The sequence below is a fragment of the Pelophylax lessonae genome (assembly GCF_965119305.1).
Source record: "Pelophylax lessonae genome assembly, chromosome: 4".
Lineage (NCBI taxonomy): Eukaryota > Metazoa > Chordata > Amphibia > Anura > Ranidae > Pelophylax > Pelophylax lessonae.
Genome location: NC_138771.1, coordinates 216,476,963 through 216,497,824, shown reverse-complemented (window position 1 = coordinate 216,497,824; position 20,862 = coordinate 216,476,963). Strand labels below are relative to the sequence as shown.

Genomic DNA, 20,862 nt, shown 5'->3' with positions numbered 1-20,862 from the left:
ATCAAGGAAGAACTGATTCTGAAACATACAGTAGATATTTCAGCACCCAATATTCTCACCTTTTTGGCCATCTCAACTTTCCATACCATAATGGAGGGACTGGTGCATTAATTTCAAAAATTGGTGCAACTGGTGTAAATTTCATAAAAGTGCCATACTGTTGCTTTGCCATTTTCAACTGTGTTCTCTTTTCTGTGATTGCTATTCTCAACCTAATTCTCCTAAATTGTGTAAATAGATGTAGACACCCCCTAGGGAACCACAGATGAACTGTATCCCCCATTCCTGCACAGTCAGGCACACCGAATTTTCACAGGCACTCCAGAGTCAGAGAACAGTCTGTGACTTTGTTTTTTTTATTTAATGAGAGTTAATACCTTGGATAGGGATGGGAGGTTAAGGGATGCCCACTTTAACTTCAGCAAGACTTCAGGGACATTCTTCCTATATACAGTTTTTCTATACAACTCCAACTTCTTCCTCCAGCACACACTTGCTTGCTCTAGCTATGTCACCCTGTGATGATTTGACAGCCTCCAGTCAAATGTAGCGGCAGTCCATTACAGACAGAGACTCACAGCACCTATGAGTATAGAAGAGTAGAGTGACACAGCTTTTACTTTCACATCACTTCCTCTCTGTGGTCACTGATCCCAGCACCACCTCTTCAGGCACCGCCAACTCACCTGGCTGCAGCTGCCCCTTTAACTAGCTCTCCAGGCTAACTCTTCACCAGCCCACCCGGCTGACTCTCTCCAGCCCACACGGCTGACTCTCAGGAGACCATCTGGGGAAGGACAAAGACCTAAACACACTGCTGTCTCCAGGGAGAACTGGTTATATGTGGCAGTCCCCCCCCCCCTTGTAAGTCCCTACTAGCTCTAGAACATTGTCAGGATGAGTCATCCATCCCTGAGTCAGAGAACCCTGATCCAGATTCACAGCTCAAGCTTAGCCCTGAGCCAATTAAATTTACCTACACTATAAAACCTATGCCACATCTAGCACATACATTAACCGCTTCAGCCCCACCCACCATACATTTACTGCGGCACTCAGCTGCTGCTGGGCAAAGTGACGTAGCCCTACATCGCTCGCTCAGGAGACTGTAGGGGGCAAGCGTGCGCCACCGGCGGCGCACTTCCACCCCCGCTCCTAGCTGGGGAGCCAGCGCGTTTGACCTGTGGCAGAGAGAGAAGGACAGGCGGCTGATGTAAACACAGCCGTCTGTCATTCTCCCTGAAGTGATCACAGAGGCTATGTGATCCTGCTATATAGGATCGTATGTCTCTGTGATTACTTCACAAGCCACGCCCCCTGACAGTTAGAATCACGCCCCTAGGAACACATTTAACCCCTTGATCACTAGTACAGTTAACCCCTTCCCTGCCAGTGTCATTTTTACAGTAACAGTGCATATTTTTAGCACTGGTTACTGTAGTAATGTCACTGGTACCCCCAAAAGTGTCTAAAATGTCAGTTAGGGGTCCGATCTGTCCGCTGCAATGTTGCAGTTCCGCAAAAAAAATGGCAGACAATAAAAATGACATAAATCTTTCCCACAGTTAGTAAACGCAATAACTTTTGCGCAAACCAATCAAAATACGCTTATTGCAATTTTTTTTACCAAAAATATGTAGCAGAAAACAAATTGGCCTAAAATGTAAAAAAAGTTTGATTTTTACTTTTTTTTTTTGAGAATTTCATATAAAAAAATGTGAGAAATATTGTTATTTTTTTGAAAATTGTCGCTCTTTTTTTGTTTATAGCGCAAAAAAAAATTGCACAGGTGATCAAATACCACTAAAAGAAAGCTCCGTTTGTGGGGAAAAAAAGGACGTCAATTTCGCTTGGGTACAGCGTTGCACGTCCACGCAATTGTCCGTTAAAATCACGCAGTGCCGAATCGCAAAATAGGGCCTGGTCATTGAGCAGCCAAATCCTCCGGGGCTAAAGTGGTTAAAGGGTGCTACATAGACAATAATAAAACACCAAAGAAACCATTTTGAAAATAGCTTAATGCTTAAACTTCATGAAGATAATTAAACAAATCAAGAAGTGAGCCATCAGAAACTCAATCCCCACCAAAATCATAATTTTCCAGTGGGTTTATTTTACTATGATCTGAGAACACACTATATATTATGATACTGTTTTCTGATTTCCAATCTGCTATAGTCCTGGTGAGTGGGGGAAAACATGTCAGGGGGGCGTGGCTGGAGCAGTGCTGGCTGAGGCCACATTCATCTACATACGAATGAACTGGGTTGGTGAGCGGCACATTTGATAATACTCTTACACCTCTGAATGGTGCACTGATGCCAGCTCCCTACACTGCAACTGGCAGGGAGATCTCTGTCTGAGCTTAGAGCAGCATTGCAAGTTTCATTTGGATCACTGCAGGTATAGTACCAGTAAAAATCTGTAACACCAAGACTCTTCGCTATGCGAAAACAGCAAAAAAATATTATAAAAAAATATTCAGACATCTTCTGGAACAATGTCTTTGGAACGCTTACATCCTGCACAAAGCAAACAGTGACAAGCCTCTTGCTCATTCCGAGTTTGTCTGGAAGGTGGCTGAGCAGATTTTTGTAAAGCACCAGACACCATCAGGAGTTGTAAATAGACCAGGACGTCGCGCTGTTGATGTTGTTGTCAACCCAGAACGTCTGACCGGCCGTTACTTTGCAGACTATATCCGCCAACTGCAAAAAAGGCAGCACCGACCAGGATGTGTGTAGTTTGCTGCTCAAAGCTCGATAGTAATGGAAAGAAAGTCCGAAAGGAAACCAGGTTCCATTGTCCTGATTGTGACGTCGGACTTTGTGTAGTTCCTTGTTTCAAAATTTATCACACGCAGGATGTGTATTGAATTTTCTTTCTTTGACAAATTTCCTTATTTACTACATTATTGAATAAAATTGCATTATTTATTAGATTATAATTCATGATTTTGTGTTTCAAAGTTTATCACATCTGGGATGTCTACTAGAGTCTTGTTTGGTCAGGTTTAAGTCAGTAATTACTAAGAATTGTAGGCCTATAATACATAACACCAAATTTCCATGCAAAAAATTGTACCGCTTTTGGTATAAACTTCCAGACATAATCATACCGCCAGGGAGGTTAAGGTAGCACTAAATGGTCCAATTTTCTCTTGCATGTCAAATCAGGCTAAAGACCATTGGCCAAATGGGGTCATTTATTGCAGAAATGACCCCAGCATTATGTTTTAAATGGCGATTTACTAACTGCTTAATAAATGATATGTGTTGTATGTTATTAAATTTGTTGAGCAAAATATAAAGCCAAATCATATAATGACTGTTTTAATTATAATTTCAAAACTTTGAAATGGGCCATGAAGGCAAGGTTTATAAGGCAACCCCAAACATACTCATTTACATTTAGCATTATAGCAGTGGGTAAGGTTTACATGTATTATAAAATATTTGTAAATTTATAAGAATGGAGCAGGGTCAAAGTATAATATGCTTATATGAAATTGCAGGAATTATATTTCTCTCACTTTGTTTATTAGTGTCAGTTCATAGTGATCTGTAAAGCCAAAGCCTGCATCCGTGGGCTAACATTATTGTAAAACAGTTTTACAACGGTATTGTAAAACAGTTCATAACACAAATGGGCTAACAGAACAGTGCAGCAATCCATAACACAAAAACTGCTGAATACATCCAGGTGCATTTTTAAGTAAAATATATTACCTATGTCCACATGATGATTCTTGTTAAATAATTCCATTAAAACATAGTTTCTATATGTTGTGTTTTAGTAGCCCTTATTTAAAATTATATTCCATCCGGCTAGATAGAAGCCTTGGAATGCATACATGGAATATAGTTTACCTGCACAGAGATTCAGTTTTTATACTCAGGTATTATTGTAGCACACTAAGCCACCCCGTTCCCTCTTGTCATTAATCTAGTAACCCCTTTTGCTTTGCAGGAAACACTGTAGGCTCTTTGCTGTCTCTCATATACAGAAAACCTTTTGTATTAAACTGCCAGTACTAAGTTTAGTGGAGTTACTTTATCACAACCATAAATCCGATTTCGACCTGCCTTAAAAAGTTCAGTCTGATTGGTGATACATCAAGCAGAGAGAGATAAAGATGACAGATTCAAGAAGCCAGTCTGCACTTATGTAAGGCGCTCTCCGGAATCTGATTAAAGCAGACTACACAAAATACAAATTAAAGTAAATTGGGTTCTCTGGATTTAGCTCACGTGCAATGTTTCCTGGATAGCAGTAGCAATCACTGATTGGTTTCACTTTTTCTTTCAGATTTAAAAGGTTTGGTTCACTTTTCCCAAAATAAAACTACCTAGACAGGTAAGGGGCACCTGTGGATAAAAACCAACTATGCAATTTTGATTAAAATTAAATAATGCTCTTTCTGTAGATGTAGACCATATACATACGGTACCTACTAGAGCCTGGCCAAAAAACTCCCAGAGAAGGTGCCCCCTTCCTGCCTTTTCGATAGGGCATTGTTAAGATGATCGCTGTCATTACTGCTTCCCCCACTATTACAGGAGGGAGCACTTTCTGATTGAAATCAGTCAGGCTCTGGGAGGTACACAAATGGCCTACACCTACAGCAGGAGCGTAGTCCAACTTTATTCAACACTGCACAGTTGGTTTTCACCTAAAACACTCTTACGTGCATAGGCATTTTTTTAGAAAAGGTGAGCTAACACTTTTATGTGCCCTTGTCATTTTGTAGCACTTTATGCTACAAAGGAAGAGTTAGTAAAAGAAGGCAATGTTTTTCTCAGTCATGAAGACTGTATTTGTGTAGTAAAGTATTGATGTTAAAGTGTATCTAGAGCCAAACCGTTATGTTAATTTTGGACAGAGTAGAGAACAGTTAAAAGTGGTGTCCATTTTTTTTTTTTTAGTGTCCCAATGGGAAAAAGTTTTTTTATTTCAAAACAAAAAGTGAGAAGAAATCCTGTCCTAGACAGTTGTCACCAGATTTTATATCACCGTTGGAAGATTTTCTCTCTATTCCAGTTCTAATTTGGATTTTCCATGACTTTTTAGCTCATTACTAGGGATGGGATGTGTGTTGGGAGTCCAACGTAAGATCGACTCGAACATCAGTTGTTCGTGTGTTCGATGAGCACACAGAACAAATGGGGCGTTTGGTGGGAAGTTCGCTAGCCCATGAGCGCCCCCTGATGCACTGCGCTCTTGCAGTGCATTGATAGCTGATGATTGGCCAAAGCATGCACCTGACCTGTATGATTTGGCCAATCACAGCACAATGTACTGTCAGAGCCATGATTGGCACAAGGCAGTGTGCCTTTGGCCAATCATGGCTCAGGGGCTAAGTCCATGCCCCACACTATATAAGGCTGCTGCTTACACAGCAGCTGTGTATAGTGTGTTATAATAGAGATTAGGCAGGTAGTTAGTGGATAGTGAGTTCAGTCAGGTTAGTGCAGTCAGTGTAGTGTACAGGCATACCCCACTTTTATAATGTATAGATATGTTGTAGTCCTGGGTCCCCTCTCGCTGCGCTCCAAGTTTGGTGTCCCTGTCACTTATGGCTTGTGAGCTATGCCATGTGAAGCTGACCAAGATTTCCCATAGACACCATAGAAACATAGAAACATAGAATGTGTCGGCAGATAAGAACCATTTGGCCCATCTAGTCTGCCCAATATATCTGAATCCTATGAATAGTCCCTGGCCCTATCTTATATGAAGGATAGCCTTATGCCTATCCCATGCATGCTTAAACTCCTTCACTGTATTTGCAGCTACCACTTCTGCAGGAAGGTTATTCCATGCATCCACTACTCTCTCAGTAAAGTAATACTTCCTCGTATTACTTTTAAACCTTTGCCCCTCTAATATAAAACTGTGTCCTCTTGTGGTAGTTTTTCTTCTTCTAAATATGCTTTCCTCCTTTACCGAGTTGATTCCCTTTATGTATTTAAAAGTTTCTATCATATCCCCTCTGTCTCTTCTTTCTTCCAAGCTATACATGTTAAGGTCCTTTAACCTTTCCTGGTAAGTTTTTTCCTGCAATCCATGTACTAGTTTAGTAGCTCTTCTCTGAACTCTCTCTAGAGTATCTATATCCTTCTGGAGATATGGCCTCCAGTACTGCGCACAATACTCCAAGTGAGGTCTCACCAGTGTTCTGTACAGCGGCATAAGCACTTCTCTCTTTCTACTGCTTATACCTCTCCCTATACATCCAAGCATTCTGCTGGCATTTCGTGCTGCTCTATTACATTGTCTTCCCACCTTTAAGTCTTCTGAAATAATTACTCCTAAATCCCTTTCCTCAGATACTGAGGTCAGGACCAATGTTAAAGACAGGGAGCAGTGCCATGTCAAGCTGACTAAGATTTCCCACAGATGCCAATGTTAAAGACAGGGAGAAGTGCCATGTCAAGCTAACCAATATTTTCCATAGATGCCAATGATAAATACAGGGAGCATTGCCATGTCAAGCTGAGCAATAATTCCTATAGACGCCAATGTTAAAGACCGGGAGCAGTGCCATGCCAAGCTGACCAATATTTCCTATAGATGTCAATGAGCACTGAAAGCTGAATATTGGTCTGGGCAGGAAGGGGGTGAAAGTGCCCTGTATTTAAGTGGTTAATGGGAACCCTATGAAAGAATTTAAAAAAAAAACGGCGTTGGCCCCCCACCCAAAATCCATACCAGACCCTTATTCATGCATGCAGCCTGAAAGGCAAGGAAAGGGGGCGAGCTAGTGCCCCCCCTTATAAACCATAGCAGGCCATTTGCCCTGTTCAACATGGGGAGGATGCTTTGGGGTGGCCCGCAAAGTACCTTGTACCCATGTTAATGAGGACAAGAGCCTCTTCCGACAACCCTGGGCTTTGGCTGTGGGTGTCTGCGGGTGGTGAACTTATTGGAAACTGGAAGCCCCCTTTAACAAGGGGGTGCCCAGATACCACCCCCCCCCCATGTGAATGGGTATCGGGTACGTCGTACCAGTACCCATTCACTAAAAAAGTGTAAAAAAGTAAAAACCACAGGAAACCATTTCTGACAAGTCCTTTATTAAAAAGAAAAAAAAAATAGTGTCCCTCAAGGAAAATCTGAAAATCCATCGTCAATCACGACGCCTGCCGACCTGAAAAATTGCAAAATACGCTTCGTCTCCTAAGAGGCTACACGCCATATGCCGAATTTCGGCTTTGACAGATCTTTTATAGGCAAGGGGAGGGGCCACCCGGCTACACCATCCGATGGCACCGCCGCTTCTGACGTCACATGAAGTCACGTGATGTGACTGTATGGCTGAAATTGCATCGCACACACATTGCATGTGATCTGCACAGCAATGCAGTGTGAATCACATGCGATGTCTGTCATCGCACAAGTGTGAACCTAGCCTAACAGTGAAGAATTGTACCACTCATTTTCCCCACCTGCCCATTTATAGAACCCCTTACATTATTTTCTCAGAATGCAAAGCATTCTGTAATTGGAGTAGAAGCATTCTGTTAACCCCTTCCTAGCCAGTGTCATTTATGCAGTAACAGTGCATTTTTTTTAGCACTGATCACTGTATTGGTGTCACTGGTCCCCAAAAAGTGTCACTTAGTGTCCGAATTGTCCCCCGTAATGTTGCAGTCCCACTAAAAAATCGCTGATCACCGCCATTACTAGTAAAAACAAAAAAATAAATAAAAGGTCCATAAATCTATCCCATAGTTTGTAGACGCTATTTCTTTTGCGCAAACCAATCAATATACACTTCTTAGGATTTTATTGTTACCAGAAATATATAGCACAATACATATTGGCCAAAATTGATGAAAAATGTAGATTTTAAATTTTTTTTTTATTGGGAATATTTTATAGTAGAAATTAAAAAGTATTGTTTTTTTTTTTTTTTTTCAAAATTGTGGTTCTTTTTTTTGTTTATAGCGCAAAAAATAAAAATCGCAGAGGTGATCAAATACCACCAAAAGAAAGCTTTATTTGTGGGGAAAAAAGGACATTAAGTTTATTTGGGTACAGTGTCACACGGCTGCGCAATTGTCAGTTAAAGCAATGCAGTGCCTTATTGCAAAATAAGGCCTGGTCATTAGGGGGTAAAACTTTCCGGAGCTGAAGTGGTGAAAGTAGCCATTAGCCTGCAGGATACACATTTTGAGAGGTAAGTTATGCCCCTGGTGCTGTATCCCAAAAAAAAGATCTAATTAAACTTCAGCATTGAAGAAGATACCAGTCTAGGCCACAGTATAATATTACAATTTTCTCATTGACATAGGATTGTCTTACTAAATCAATCGTGAAGCAGATCAATAAGCCAATTTACTAAAGAAGGGGGAGCACAAAAGGCTTGGGAAACATGAGGAGGGTGAAGGGCAGAATAGATCTGTGATTTGGACTAAAATATTATCTATGAAATAGTTTGTACATGTAGGTGAAGAAAACTGATCCTTTTTCTTGCAGAACACACAGTTTTGTGCATAAAGTAAATCCAGATTATTCTACCAATATTTTTTATTTTTTTTTCAAAGTCTATTGATTTGCTATCTCTCTGTGTAAAGGCACACTGCCTTTTTACAGCAGCCTGTCTCATATGAACATATTTCTTTTTATACGGACTCTAGGGTCCAACTTTGCTATGACAAATGGTCAGTCCATCAGTAAAAATACACATATATTTACAACACAGTGAAAGGGTGACAGATGAGATGTATACAGAAAAAAAAAAAAGATCCTGAGAAACTAAAGTCTTCAATATAATAAAGCTGTTAGTGATAAAAAGAAATGCTTACACAAAATATAATTACTACAGAAATATATTCTGTAAATAAATAAAAATGGCATACATTATATAATGATAAAACTTGCTATGTATAACATTTGTGCTATATTATTTGACAATATGCTTATTTGTTTTACCAACAGCCATCTATACTGAGTGCTGGTTTTCATATATTACTGATTCATGAAAAAACAAAATAGTAGAATAACAGGGTATTTACTTCAATTATAATAATAGTTTTTTTCCTTAAACTATGCTGTAGTTGCTGCCCCAAACTCTAATTTGCATATTCATACCTTGACTCTAAAGAGGCTTCCCCTTTACTTTGCTTTCATCTCAGCAAGCGTTTCCTATTACAGAGTTATCCTTCCAAAACCACTGTATATCCCAAATTAATTTGATGTCAAAGCATATGCACTCAGCATATTTCACACTCTCAGCCCATCCTACCAGCCCAGTTTCTTGCTGAATGCCAGCTCCGGTGCTTTACTAAAATCTTCTGAGATTTTTTAAAAAGACTTGGTAGAGGATGTAAAGGATGTTCAGAAAACAAAACCCTTTCCTGACTTTTTAAAATAATTTAACCTGCAGTGAAAGTGTCACCAGTGAATATTAGCTGTAAGAATAAATGGCACAAGATAAAGAATGTTAAATAATCAAAAATCAAACCAAGATTTAAATCCTGATTTAATAAATAAACCTGGTATTTAAAAAAAAAAAAAAAAAACATTTACTGCAGTACTTTTTAATTCCAGATCAATAAAGAAAAAAAAAAGTCTTTAGACTTGATGTTATCAAATTATGTAATGTGGCTTACCGTATATGAAGATTTAATAACAAGTAATGCCTTCTTTTATACGTCTTCAATAGATGGCAAAACTGATATGTGACGAGTATGGGCTTATTGGGGGTTGATTTACTAATGGCAAATAGTCTGTTCACATAGCAAGGGATTTTTTTTCCAGAGCTTGATGAATGAGATAAGGCTCTGCTGACTTTCATCATTCATTTATTATTAAGTAACATGTTTTTTTTTTTTTTTTTTACTTATACATGATTGGGTATTTCATAATATTCATTAAGCAAAGGGAAATTCTCTTGCAAAGTGAACGGCCTATTTGCCTTAGTAAATCAATCCCATTGTTTAGGTTCTCCTCTACCACCTTAGATGGTAGTAGCAATTGAAGAGACAAGGACTCACTGCTCAAGGTGGTGTAATGATTAAGCACACAGTCAGTGTGTGAAACGCGTCTACCTTGTCACGATTGTCATAATTTGGATGTCCAGTCAATAAATCTGGATTTTGACTCAACCTGGAGTGCTGCCAATTCCTTTTCCTTTATCTTAGATGGTAGTAGGCCATTGCAGTGTTTTGCCATTTTCTTTCAAATGGAACCATGTGCTGGATCCTTGTCAGTGTGATTTAAGCAATGTGCTGTGACTGAGTTCCTGTTGGCAGAAGGTGTTGCTCCAGTTGAAATTCACTGGCATATGCAATCTGTTCATGGTGATAACTGTGTTGACTGAGCCAAAAAAATGAAAAATGCAAAAAAAGAAATATCAAAGGTGTGGTCCACCTGTGACAAAGTCTGAAGAGCTTTTCAGGGAGCAAGTTAATGATCTGAATAAGGACAATCAGCAGATTACTCAGAAAATATTTCTTACAGAATAGACATTTCTCAAAAACATGTTACAATATTGCTATTCTTGGATACTGGGAGGATTGCATGGGATGACTTCCTCGGGTTGGCTGAGATTAAATCTAAAGACCAATATGGAGGCAAATGAGAGTCTAAATCTCACCACTTTCCTACATACACAATAAGGTTCAGAATTGGCACCTCGTGACTTCCACTTGTTTCCAAAATTAAAAGTAGACATTTCTTGGACCTCACTACACATCCAACAAAGAAGGTAAAGTGTAATGGGTCATATACACTATACAATTGTCTTTAGATTTTTTCCTTTTGATTTACCAAAACCATATAATATGAGGTCAGACCTAAACACTTTCAGTTTGTATGCAATCAGGCAGGCCCCCCTGCATTACATAGTTGAAAGTAAATCTAAAGGAAATCTAACAACAAAAGTTGTATAGTGTGTATCCAGCTAATGGCAAAACCCACATCACAGATCCTGCACCTCTGCCGCAAAGAGGCTGGAGCATCCAATAACCTTCTGCTTCCCATTGCTGACCACTGAAGGCTTTTAGGGAGACAACCTTTTACAGCAAATGTCCACAACAGCATCTTGGGAACTGGTATGAGGTCTATCCACCCATTATTGACACTGCTAGTAGAGACTGAGCCAATGAGATGCAAAGTGTGCCCAATCCATACCGCACCCATACTGCACTTACACACATGCATTTATACGTACATTCACTCACATACACCACATATACTGCACTTATTCCAAATCCAGACTGGACCTATACTAATCCTATACTGCATTATACAGAACCTTTACTGCATTTAAACCACATCTACCTTGCACCTGTGCCCAAACTATACCGTACCTCTGCTGTACATATACTGCATGCAAGTTAACCGGGACTGTCGTTAAGTGCAAAGATGCTCCTAACAATATTTAAGATGGCCCCAATGATAATCATTAGAAGAACCTCTCAAAATACTGCCCCTCCCATAACAATAATTTTGCAACAGCCTTTTGTTCCCCTGCCGCTTCTGCTACCATCCTTTTCTTCTTTTGGACAGTGCATACCCAGTCAGTCTAGGACTATCATTGCCACCATAAATGCTCTCTGGCAGTATAGTTACAGCACTCAGTAAATAAAACTTTACTACTGTTGACTGCCACATTTGAGGTGGCCTTGCTACTGTTTATGCTCATCTGATTTCACGTGTCATTCTATGCCTAGTCCCTACTGTTATCCACATTGTATGCTACATTGGGTTATTACCATTTTTTATCCATTTAATGCTTGTCTAGTTACCAACCGTATTGGGGGACAATATATAAGATTTGCCTTTACTACCTGGTTTGGTGCCTCTTTTCTTTGATGTAGCGCTACTATAGGGTACTAAGTATTACCTTCAGTGATTTCCTGTAAAAAGCTTATGTTTGTACACTCAACCTGGTTTTAGAGGGGTTGAGGTTTTTGAGGAGATGGAGGCAAAGAACAGAGGGCCTACCCCATCCATCAGCTCCTACGGGGATAGTGCTACATATCTTTTGTGGCTATTGAAGAACACATTGTATATTGAGCTTTAAGCTGAATTTAGCTGTTATAAATTACTTTTATTCCAATGTGGACATTAGCATTAAAATAAAACTGTCACAATCTAAAGCAAATCATGCTTTGCATATAATGAAAAATGGATAAGCATACTGGCCCTCCTCAATGTGAAACCAGATTTGGTTAAGAAATTTCAGCACAAGATGTTTATGCAGGTAACTACGGCAGTGAAACAGACCATAGCAAAGGCATGGAAGTCCACTATCACTACTTGAAGTTAAGCAGCGCGTCACTACTGCAATGATACATGCCAAGATCGAAGCTACCCTGATGGACAAAGTAGACCGATTTGACAGACTCTGGCCCCCCCCCGGCGAACCTCCCACTCTTCTTTCTCTCCCCCCCTTTTTTTTTCTTCTCTTTCTTTCACTAGGCCTCACCCTTCACCCCTCCGCCTCCCTTGTCCTTCAGTGCTATCCCTATCCAATGTCCCCCCCACCTTCCCCACTCTTCTTTCCTACATGCTTCTCTCATAGCGCTAACAACGACCTTACCTAATTCTGCCTTTCACTATGAGGTCCACAAAGCAGACTTGCATGTTTAGTCAGCTCTCTCAGTTTACCGGTCTGTACCCCCTGTTCCTCACGTCTGGTCAATAGTCTCTGAGGTTTCTCCCACCCATCTGCTTCTCTCTACATGTTGTTAAGGTATTGGGCACTGTATACCCCTAACCCACCAGCTACTTGGCTGCACCTCCCTTTCTAGGCACAGTGTGTTCCCTTTATGGGGTGCCTACGGGCTGGTCGCGCCACTTTCCACTTCCTCATACTTGCCCACCTTGTTATCCCACTTACACATGCTCTCACGTTTTTTACTGCAGTTATTGTTGGTATTGTTAGTTACCAGACGTGGCTTATGCTCTTCTTATGTACCATATGTCAAAAGTTGTTACTGTTATATGTTATTCTTCCTCAATAAAATGTTTGAACAAGAAAAATGGATAAGCTAATGTTACTTTCAAATGGGTCATACTGAGCACTTTATGTTAAAAATTCAGGTACATTTTAAAGTCAGGCAGGGCTGACAACAGTGCTTGGTGCATTTTAGTGCAATAGAATTACTGTATTGTCAGTTCAAACTGGTTCTTACGGGACTTCTTGACGATCAACAGGTATTTTTCTATATGTGCAGTGCTTTCCAAAGACAAAATATAGGGAATGTTTCATGTATTGCAGGCATACTCTTTAAAACCAGTGCATCTTTTACAAAGAAGGTAGTGCTACAGAGCAAAATAAGATACTACAGTAATCACTTTCTACATCTATACTCTCAAAGGTGAGCAATCAGCAGTGAAAAATAGGTAGTTACGGCAACTTCTGATTAAGTGTTGTTGCAGAAGGCTGCCCAAAAGAAGAAGCCTTTGGTGTATAAACTCACGGTTATGTATTTAACCCAATACTGTAACATTCACCCACACTATCTACAATTGTATAGATATATGGTTTTATCTAATCAAGGATCTGCTGCATTTGAAAGAATAAATTATACTGTCCTGTAACATGCAGTGTGTTGTCAATGCAGATAAAATAATATTAAATGTAGGGCAGAGTGCAGGCTAAGCTGTTGGGCTCACTTTTAAAAACAAACTCCTACTGCATGGAGTTTGCAAGTCCCACACATGCTTCAATGCACATCTTTGGAGCCCTCTGGCTTTCAACAAAATTCTCCTAAGTGTGCGTGTCTGCAATCTCAGGTGGAGGTTGTGTACAATATCTGCTGTGTTATATTAATTTAAAAAAGTAAATAAACTGAAAATATGAACTTCCTTAAATTGGAGAAAATTAACAAAATGGAACAAGTCGTTTAACAAGAGTGGTAGCATGCATTGCTTAAATATTCTGCTTGTCTCTGACCATCCATAATTTCTTCTATATCTAACCTTGGTATTTGTATAATATCTATATTGTTGCTATGCTCAATGCTGTGCAATAAGGACCCCAATCAGACAGTTGTAAATTGGAGTATATAGTATATAATTTCACGTTTCAAAACCAGTAAAGAATGGTCGAAAAATGTACTAAATAGCAGGGTTGTTGCAGAAATATGTGAAATGTTTCCATAGCTTGGCTGCTATGGTGAAGAACTTCGAAAAAAATGGAAGGTCACAAAAACCGTTGACACTGCTATTTTCAGATTGGAACTTTGGGAAATGGGATTTATAAGAGATTGTGGAAAGACTAGAACTCTATATTTGGTTGCTATACGGTCATCCAATTGTCACTTTCACTAATACCTGGTTATATACTGTACTAGATTTAGCTGCAGTATGAAGAATATTTACCAGGATTTTCATAATTGGTATAACTGCCCCTAGAAAGGACAGGCCTAATGTTTTAGGCACAAAGATGTGTTAATAATCATTTCCAGTAATTTTGAGCCAGAAGCAATAAATGCAGCCAAGTCAGAACACATCTTGAATGCTTGAAATCTAGACATTGCACACAATGCATTTCCCACAAATGACTAGAGAGTGACTTAGGTGGTAGGAAAATTACTGTAAACAGGAACCTTCAGTGCAAAGATTCTGTTATAGCATTATGTTTATTGTTGATTTATTTGCTGACTAAAAAATACCTTTTAATGGAAACCTGAAAAATGGTTTCCATTAAAAATGAATGGGCTGCCTACTGCAATATGCATTAAAAGAGAAGTGTGGGATTTCAAAATAATAAACATTTATACTCACCTAGGTGGATGCAGCATCGATCTGATGATGTAGCTGTCCCCCGCAGGCTCTACACCGAGAAATGGGTGATCAAAAACTGCTGATTGCTTAGTTCTTGGCTACTGTTGGAGCAAAGAGTGGTGACTGTCAATCCTGTCAATCACCATCCTGTGCTCTGCCCCTCAAGTGTTTACTGGAGTGACAGAATGGGCAGGGGGGGGGGCAGCGGCAGTGGCTAGATTAGGCTCTCAGTGTTGCCCTAAGAAGCTGAGCCAGCTGCCAAATATGCATCTGGGTGGATCCCAAAATTACTGGTAGGATCCCTGTAGAGCCTGGACCAGGTCTGTGATGTCAGCCGACAGCAGATTTTAGCCCGCTGTCAGCTACATCTGGATCACAGGAGTGCAGAACTAAGTACACTCCTGTGATCCCCAGGAGAAGTATGGCCAAAAGAGCTTTACTTGCATGTGTTAACAGAGGTAAATGGACCCTGAGTGTTCTCTGGGTCATTGATCTGGAACAAGCAGACAGCCAATGAAGTCTGAGTGTAATCAGAACTCTTTATTTGTATACTTGTTCTAGGTCAGGTATTCAGAAACGTTTGAAGCCAATGGATGATTAACCAAGCCAATGAATGATTCAAATTTCAGAAAAAGAAGTTCCTTTCTCCACGCAGCTGCCCTTTATATTTTCAGTTATATACAATTCATATACAGTAGGATTTATGTTGTATGATGTTTATTCAAAATCAGCGTATTTATCAGAGAAATTGATTATTGGCACTTATAACTCCATATTAGTGCGTTTTGCATGTTTACAGGGACTGGAGAACCAAACCACAGAGCACCTTAAAGCAGGCCAATCATTTATATTCACATATCTACTGTAAATGTCAGAATTTCCAGATTATAATATGATTTTGAGTAAAAGAACATATTTCTTGCCATGCAATAAATATTGATGTTTCCAAACTCGTTGGTGTGACCTAAAGCTTAGGCTGCCATGAGCACTGTGGTTGCTTCACATCATTAGAGTCTGCACAAAAGCTATTGTTTTCACAATCAGACATACCCTGCCTGATATATTTAGATAGGATGATCAGCAAAGTACAAACAGGTAGCAGAAACTCCAAAAATAATGTCAAAATAAATGTCCTTCATGTACATTTATATTTTCTAACTATACAAAAAAATGCTTTTAATATATTCAAACATAATGATAATGCTATTTACTTTTTTACAATTGGGTTCATGTAAAAATGCACCAAATATGTAATAACTGTAAGAAACACTTCAATTCAGCTTAATAATTTTGCAATACTCATAGAGGTACGCAGACGCAGGAGCAAATTATTAAAGGTCCACCAGACCAATGCACTTATTTGTGGTTGAATAAAATATAGTTAAAAAAAATATAGACTAAAATGAGAGTCTTTTCCCTTGACCATTTTATTCTGACAGGTATTTATAGAGAACTTTATAAACTGAAACATTTCTATGGATAAAGTAACATTTTAGCCATAATAGAAAATACAGCTGATAGTAAACATGTATCATTCAATATTGTGCTGCTGAAAGAGTGAAAGAGTGCTGCTGTGCAGTAAGCCATAACAACCAATTAGAAATAAGTCATCATTAAACTGTCTGCTATAAGCTGGGGATAGCTATTTTGTGATTAGTTGCTATGGGTTACTACACATTTTTTTCCCTTGGCACCATGCTACTATCTAGCCTCCATCTGCATTTCAATTCATGCATATTTTATGCCAGTGTTCTTATAAAATATAATCCAACGGCACACCAAAGCTGTTATTTATTTTCTGCAATAAATGTCATAATGCATAATGCCAAAATTACATTAGTTACTTATAATAAACAACTAGGTGCTGCCATAATTTATAAAAAAAAAACAGTGGAATCCAAATCATTGTTGATAGCATAAATAAATGTGCATTTTGCATATGTGAATGATTCTGTAGAAAGAAGCCTATTATTAAAGTACAACAGTGTATATTATGAAAATGGTTGTAAGCATATGATTAAAGTACCACAATGAATAGTCATGTAGTCATATAGGATGTTGGGTATTGTTGTAAGACAAACACAGTTTACCCAATTACTGATATAAAATGGCACCTAATGTCAGTGCAAGCATGCTGATCACTCCAAAATCCCATACACTGATTTGCTTTCTTGCCCTCCTCCCTTCTATGGATTGAACTCTCATATAAATCATTGGGGGTTTGTATTTGCCAATGTGAATCTACACTTGTAAATATAGGTTACAACAAAGTGAATGATTCCTTTATTGGTAGCTTAGAATGTTAATTACAAGGGACACTTACTTAACAGGGATCACTTCCATTATCTGTGCCATTAGTTCACTGGGCTTGTAAACTGCCAATATCACTCATCCATTGAATACAATAGGAGTTTTCTGGGGGGGGGATGCTCTATAACTATTGATCTAGCCATGTAGAAAGTCTTAAGGAGTGTGTCTGAGTACTTCTAAAGTCCTGGACTAGCCTATATCATCAAATCCTTAATCTATTTCTCTGCAAAGACTACCACTCCGACTTTGACTAATTTACCTGACAGACTGCCTGTTGGAAAGCACAGACTATAAGTCTTCACAAAGAGGGTCTTGTTCACTTTTTATTCCACACTCCTGATATCAAAGCAGAGAAGTTGTCAGAAAATGTTAGCATTAACCCATCAAAAATGAGCAGGATTTCACAGCCTCTCTATGCTCTGCTCTTTTGTCCATACAGAAAAGAGAATGCTCACATCTTCCCTTTCCAATTGCATGCACATACAAAAATCTATCCACTACTGCATGTTAAATCATCAATCCTATTAAATGGTTTAGCTCGTTCTCTAAAGATCATTGTGAGAATTTTATGTCCCCATTATTCCCGACATTTTAATACCCTGCCCATCTTTCACTTGAGAAACTGTAATATTCTTCCAATAAGACCTGTTGTAAAGGTCACAGGTATTGGAAGGCTGAATGTCAGGGGCACCCTTCCTTGTGTTCTCTCTACATTGGTAATCGATTTTGATTACTCTTCATTGTGTGTCACCTATTAACTTTAGAAATCACACCGACAAATGTTTCCTGCAGCAAATCAGGCTATGGGCAGGGAATTATCCTCGCAAACGTGAACATTAAAAAAAAGAGTTGCCTCCTTTCTAAGCACATTCCTTCTTATAGATGGTGCAACACGTCAGTGGATCGTACGTAGGTGATACAATTTGTGTCAATGGTGTGATCAACACATACAATGATTTTGGTGGAAGATCTACAAAAAAAAAAAATGAAATAAATAAAGAATTTAATTTGCACCAAATCGTATGTGTCAGACTTTCAGCGTCTTGTGTGGTTCTATTATATTTCCAACAGCTGAACATGCCTCCAGGGAATTTCTTGCTAGTCTGCTGAGCAGATGGATTTTTGTTCACTCTTGCTAAAAGGGCTTTCTATAGCCTATACCCCTCTTTGCCCCCAAAATAAAAAAAAAAATAAAAAGCCTATCATAGTGAGTGAGTACTATATGTAAAAGAGGACATGGGATGCGAGAGGGAGAGCTGGAGGCATTCTCTTTCCTCTGGATATAAAAGAAAATCAAACTTTTATGTCTCTAGTTCTCAGCTTGCACACAGTGAGACTTGCTCTAAGGGCTGATTGATTAAGAGATGCTATCTGGTTCCTAGTAGGTGCTTTCACCTATTAAAAAGCCAATTAAAGAAAGCAGTTTTAAAATGGCAGTCTTAGATTTTTTCTTTTTTTTTTTTTTTTTTTAGAGAGAAACGTACACATGGATTCAGAGAAAAAAAAAATGTGTGAGCTACACAAAGAGGCAAGAATGAACATGCAAAGTGCCTAAACGACTCCTCACTGCTTGTGTACTTCTCAGAGGTGTCAACATCAGCACCACTTTAGGGGATATTTAACAAGCCTGCAAAGGAGGGGCTATGTGGTGCAGGAAAACTCCAGCACGGAAGATGGTAAACAGAATAGTGCCATGGTTGGATGGCTCCATGTAGGAATTCCCCCAACACAATGTGTTTGCTAGATTTAATATGCTAACAGTGCCATAATAAAGACTGGTGTCATGCTTCTTCTCCTATTAAAAAAGGAGTCCCTTTTAAAGGATCTTACTTTTTTTTTTGGGGGGGGGGGGAAGCCCCTGAGCTATCCAGACAGTGCCATAATAAACACTAGTGTCAGGATCCCTCCCCTATTAGAGAAGGAGTCCCTTTTAGGGCACCCCCCTTTTTTTTGGGGGGGGGGGCTAAGCTATACAAACAGTGCCATAATAAAGATTGGTGCCTTGCTCCCTCCTCTATTAGAAAAAGAGTACCTTTTAGGGGATCCCACTTTTTTTTGGGGGGGGGGGGCTGAGCTCCCCAGGCAGTGCCATAATAAAGACTGGTGCCATGCTCCCTCCTCTATTACATAAGGAGTCCCTTTTAAGGGATTCCACTTTTTTGGGGGGGAGGGAGGCTATCCAAGCATTGTTATAAAAAACTGGTGCCATGCTCCCTCCCCTATCAAAAAAGAGTTCCTTTTAGGGGATCCCACTTTTTTTGTGGGGGGGAGGGGGTGGTGGCTGAGCTATCCAGACAGTGCCATAATAAAGACTGGTACCATGCTGCCTCCTCTATTAGAAAAATATTCCCTTTTAGGGGATCCCACTTTTTTTTTTTGGGGGGGGGGTGGCTGTGCTGTTCAGACAGTGCCATAATAAAGACTGGTACCATGCTGCCTCCTCTATTAGAAAAAGATTCCCTTTTAGGGGATCCCACTTTTTTTGGGGGGGGGGGTGGCTGTGCTGTTCAGACAGTGACATAATAAAGACTGATGCCATGCTGCCTCCTCTATTAGAAAAAGAGTCCCTTTTAGGGGATCCCACTTTTTTTTGGGGGGGGGGGTGGCTGAGCTATTCAGACAGTGCCATAATAGAGACTGGTACCATGCTGCCTCCTCTATTAGAAAAAGATTCCCTTTTAGGGGATCCACTTTTTTTTTTGGGGGGGGGGGTGGCTGGGCTATTCAGACAGTGCCATAATAAAGACTGGTGCCATGCTGCCTCCCCTATTAGAAAAAGAGTCCCTTTTAGGGGATTCCACTTTTTTTTTTGGGAGGGGGGTGGATGAGCAAGGAGTCCCTTTTAGGGATCCCACTTTTTTTGGTGTGGGGGGGGGGCTGAGCTATGCAGACACTGCTATAATAAGGACTGGTGCCATGCTGCCTCCTTTATTAGGCAAAAAGTCCCTTTTAGGGGGATCCCACTTTTTTTAGGGGGGGGGGCTGATCCAGGCACCCCAATAGTAGCAAAGACTAAAGTGTACTATGATTACAATGGGCACAGGTCAGCTGATGAAATACTTCTTAATCGCACAGAGTAGAATGCAGAAAGCACAGCAGCATCTCAGACATGTAAGTGATCGGGATGAGTTGCTGTAGTACAAGGCTATGAAGGGTTACTTGATTGGTGTAATGAGAGCCCGGGGCACTTACCGTCCCTTGTCCTGGAGCTGCATCGCCCGGCTTGGCTGGCTGTGCCGCACTTGTAGCTGTCCGCGGTGCTGAAAGCGGCTAAGCAATCCACAGCATAACGCCGAGTCTCTTCCATGTGAATAGCAAATACTCCCACTGGCAGCTATTGGTCTTTCCAACTCTCCTAATCCACCTCTTAGCAGACGCTCACCCTGACCACAGGCAAGGCAAGCATCCCCTCTGCTTCAAATGGTAACAACAGGGGATGCATACACACACACCAAAATCATGGCATGTGACAGAGCTCCTCTACTACACACAATCATTATGTCTACCTTTTACTGTCTCATTATCATCTCTCTCCAAACTCTCCATCTCCCTCTCTCTCTCTCTGTGTTTGGAAAGCTCTATGAATTTCACAATGCTGGCAATTACCGCACACAGGGCTGCTCGATGCTCAATTATTAATTAGTACATGTAGTACAGCTAAGCTTGCCAGGGGAAAGTGAAAAACATAGGTTTTGTGATCGCTGGAAATCAAAATGCAGGCTCTTGATGGAGCACTCTGCACTCCCTACACTCCCAACACTCCCAACAACACGGTGACAGTTCAAGCTTAACGAGCTTATAATTATT

The 20,862-nt window shown here is 40.0% G+C and overlaps 1 protein-coding gene across 2 annotated transcripts in view; it reads right to left on the bottom strand.

Moving 5' to 3' along the window:
- The window catches only part of GRM8 (glutamate metabotropic receptor 8), a gene marked incomplete at its 3' end in the record, with an annotated part of 1,426,014 nt that extends 1,405,416 nt beyond the window's left edge, over positions 1 to 20,598 (bottom strand). For both annotated transcript variants that reach the window (XM_082254065.1, XM_082254064.1), the window contains exon 1: positions 20,248 to 20,598. The remainder of the gene's footprint in view (positions 1 to 20,247) is intronic.
- Between the last annotated feature and the right edge of the window lie 264 nt (positions 20,599 to 20,862).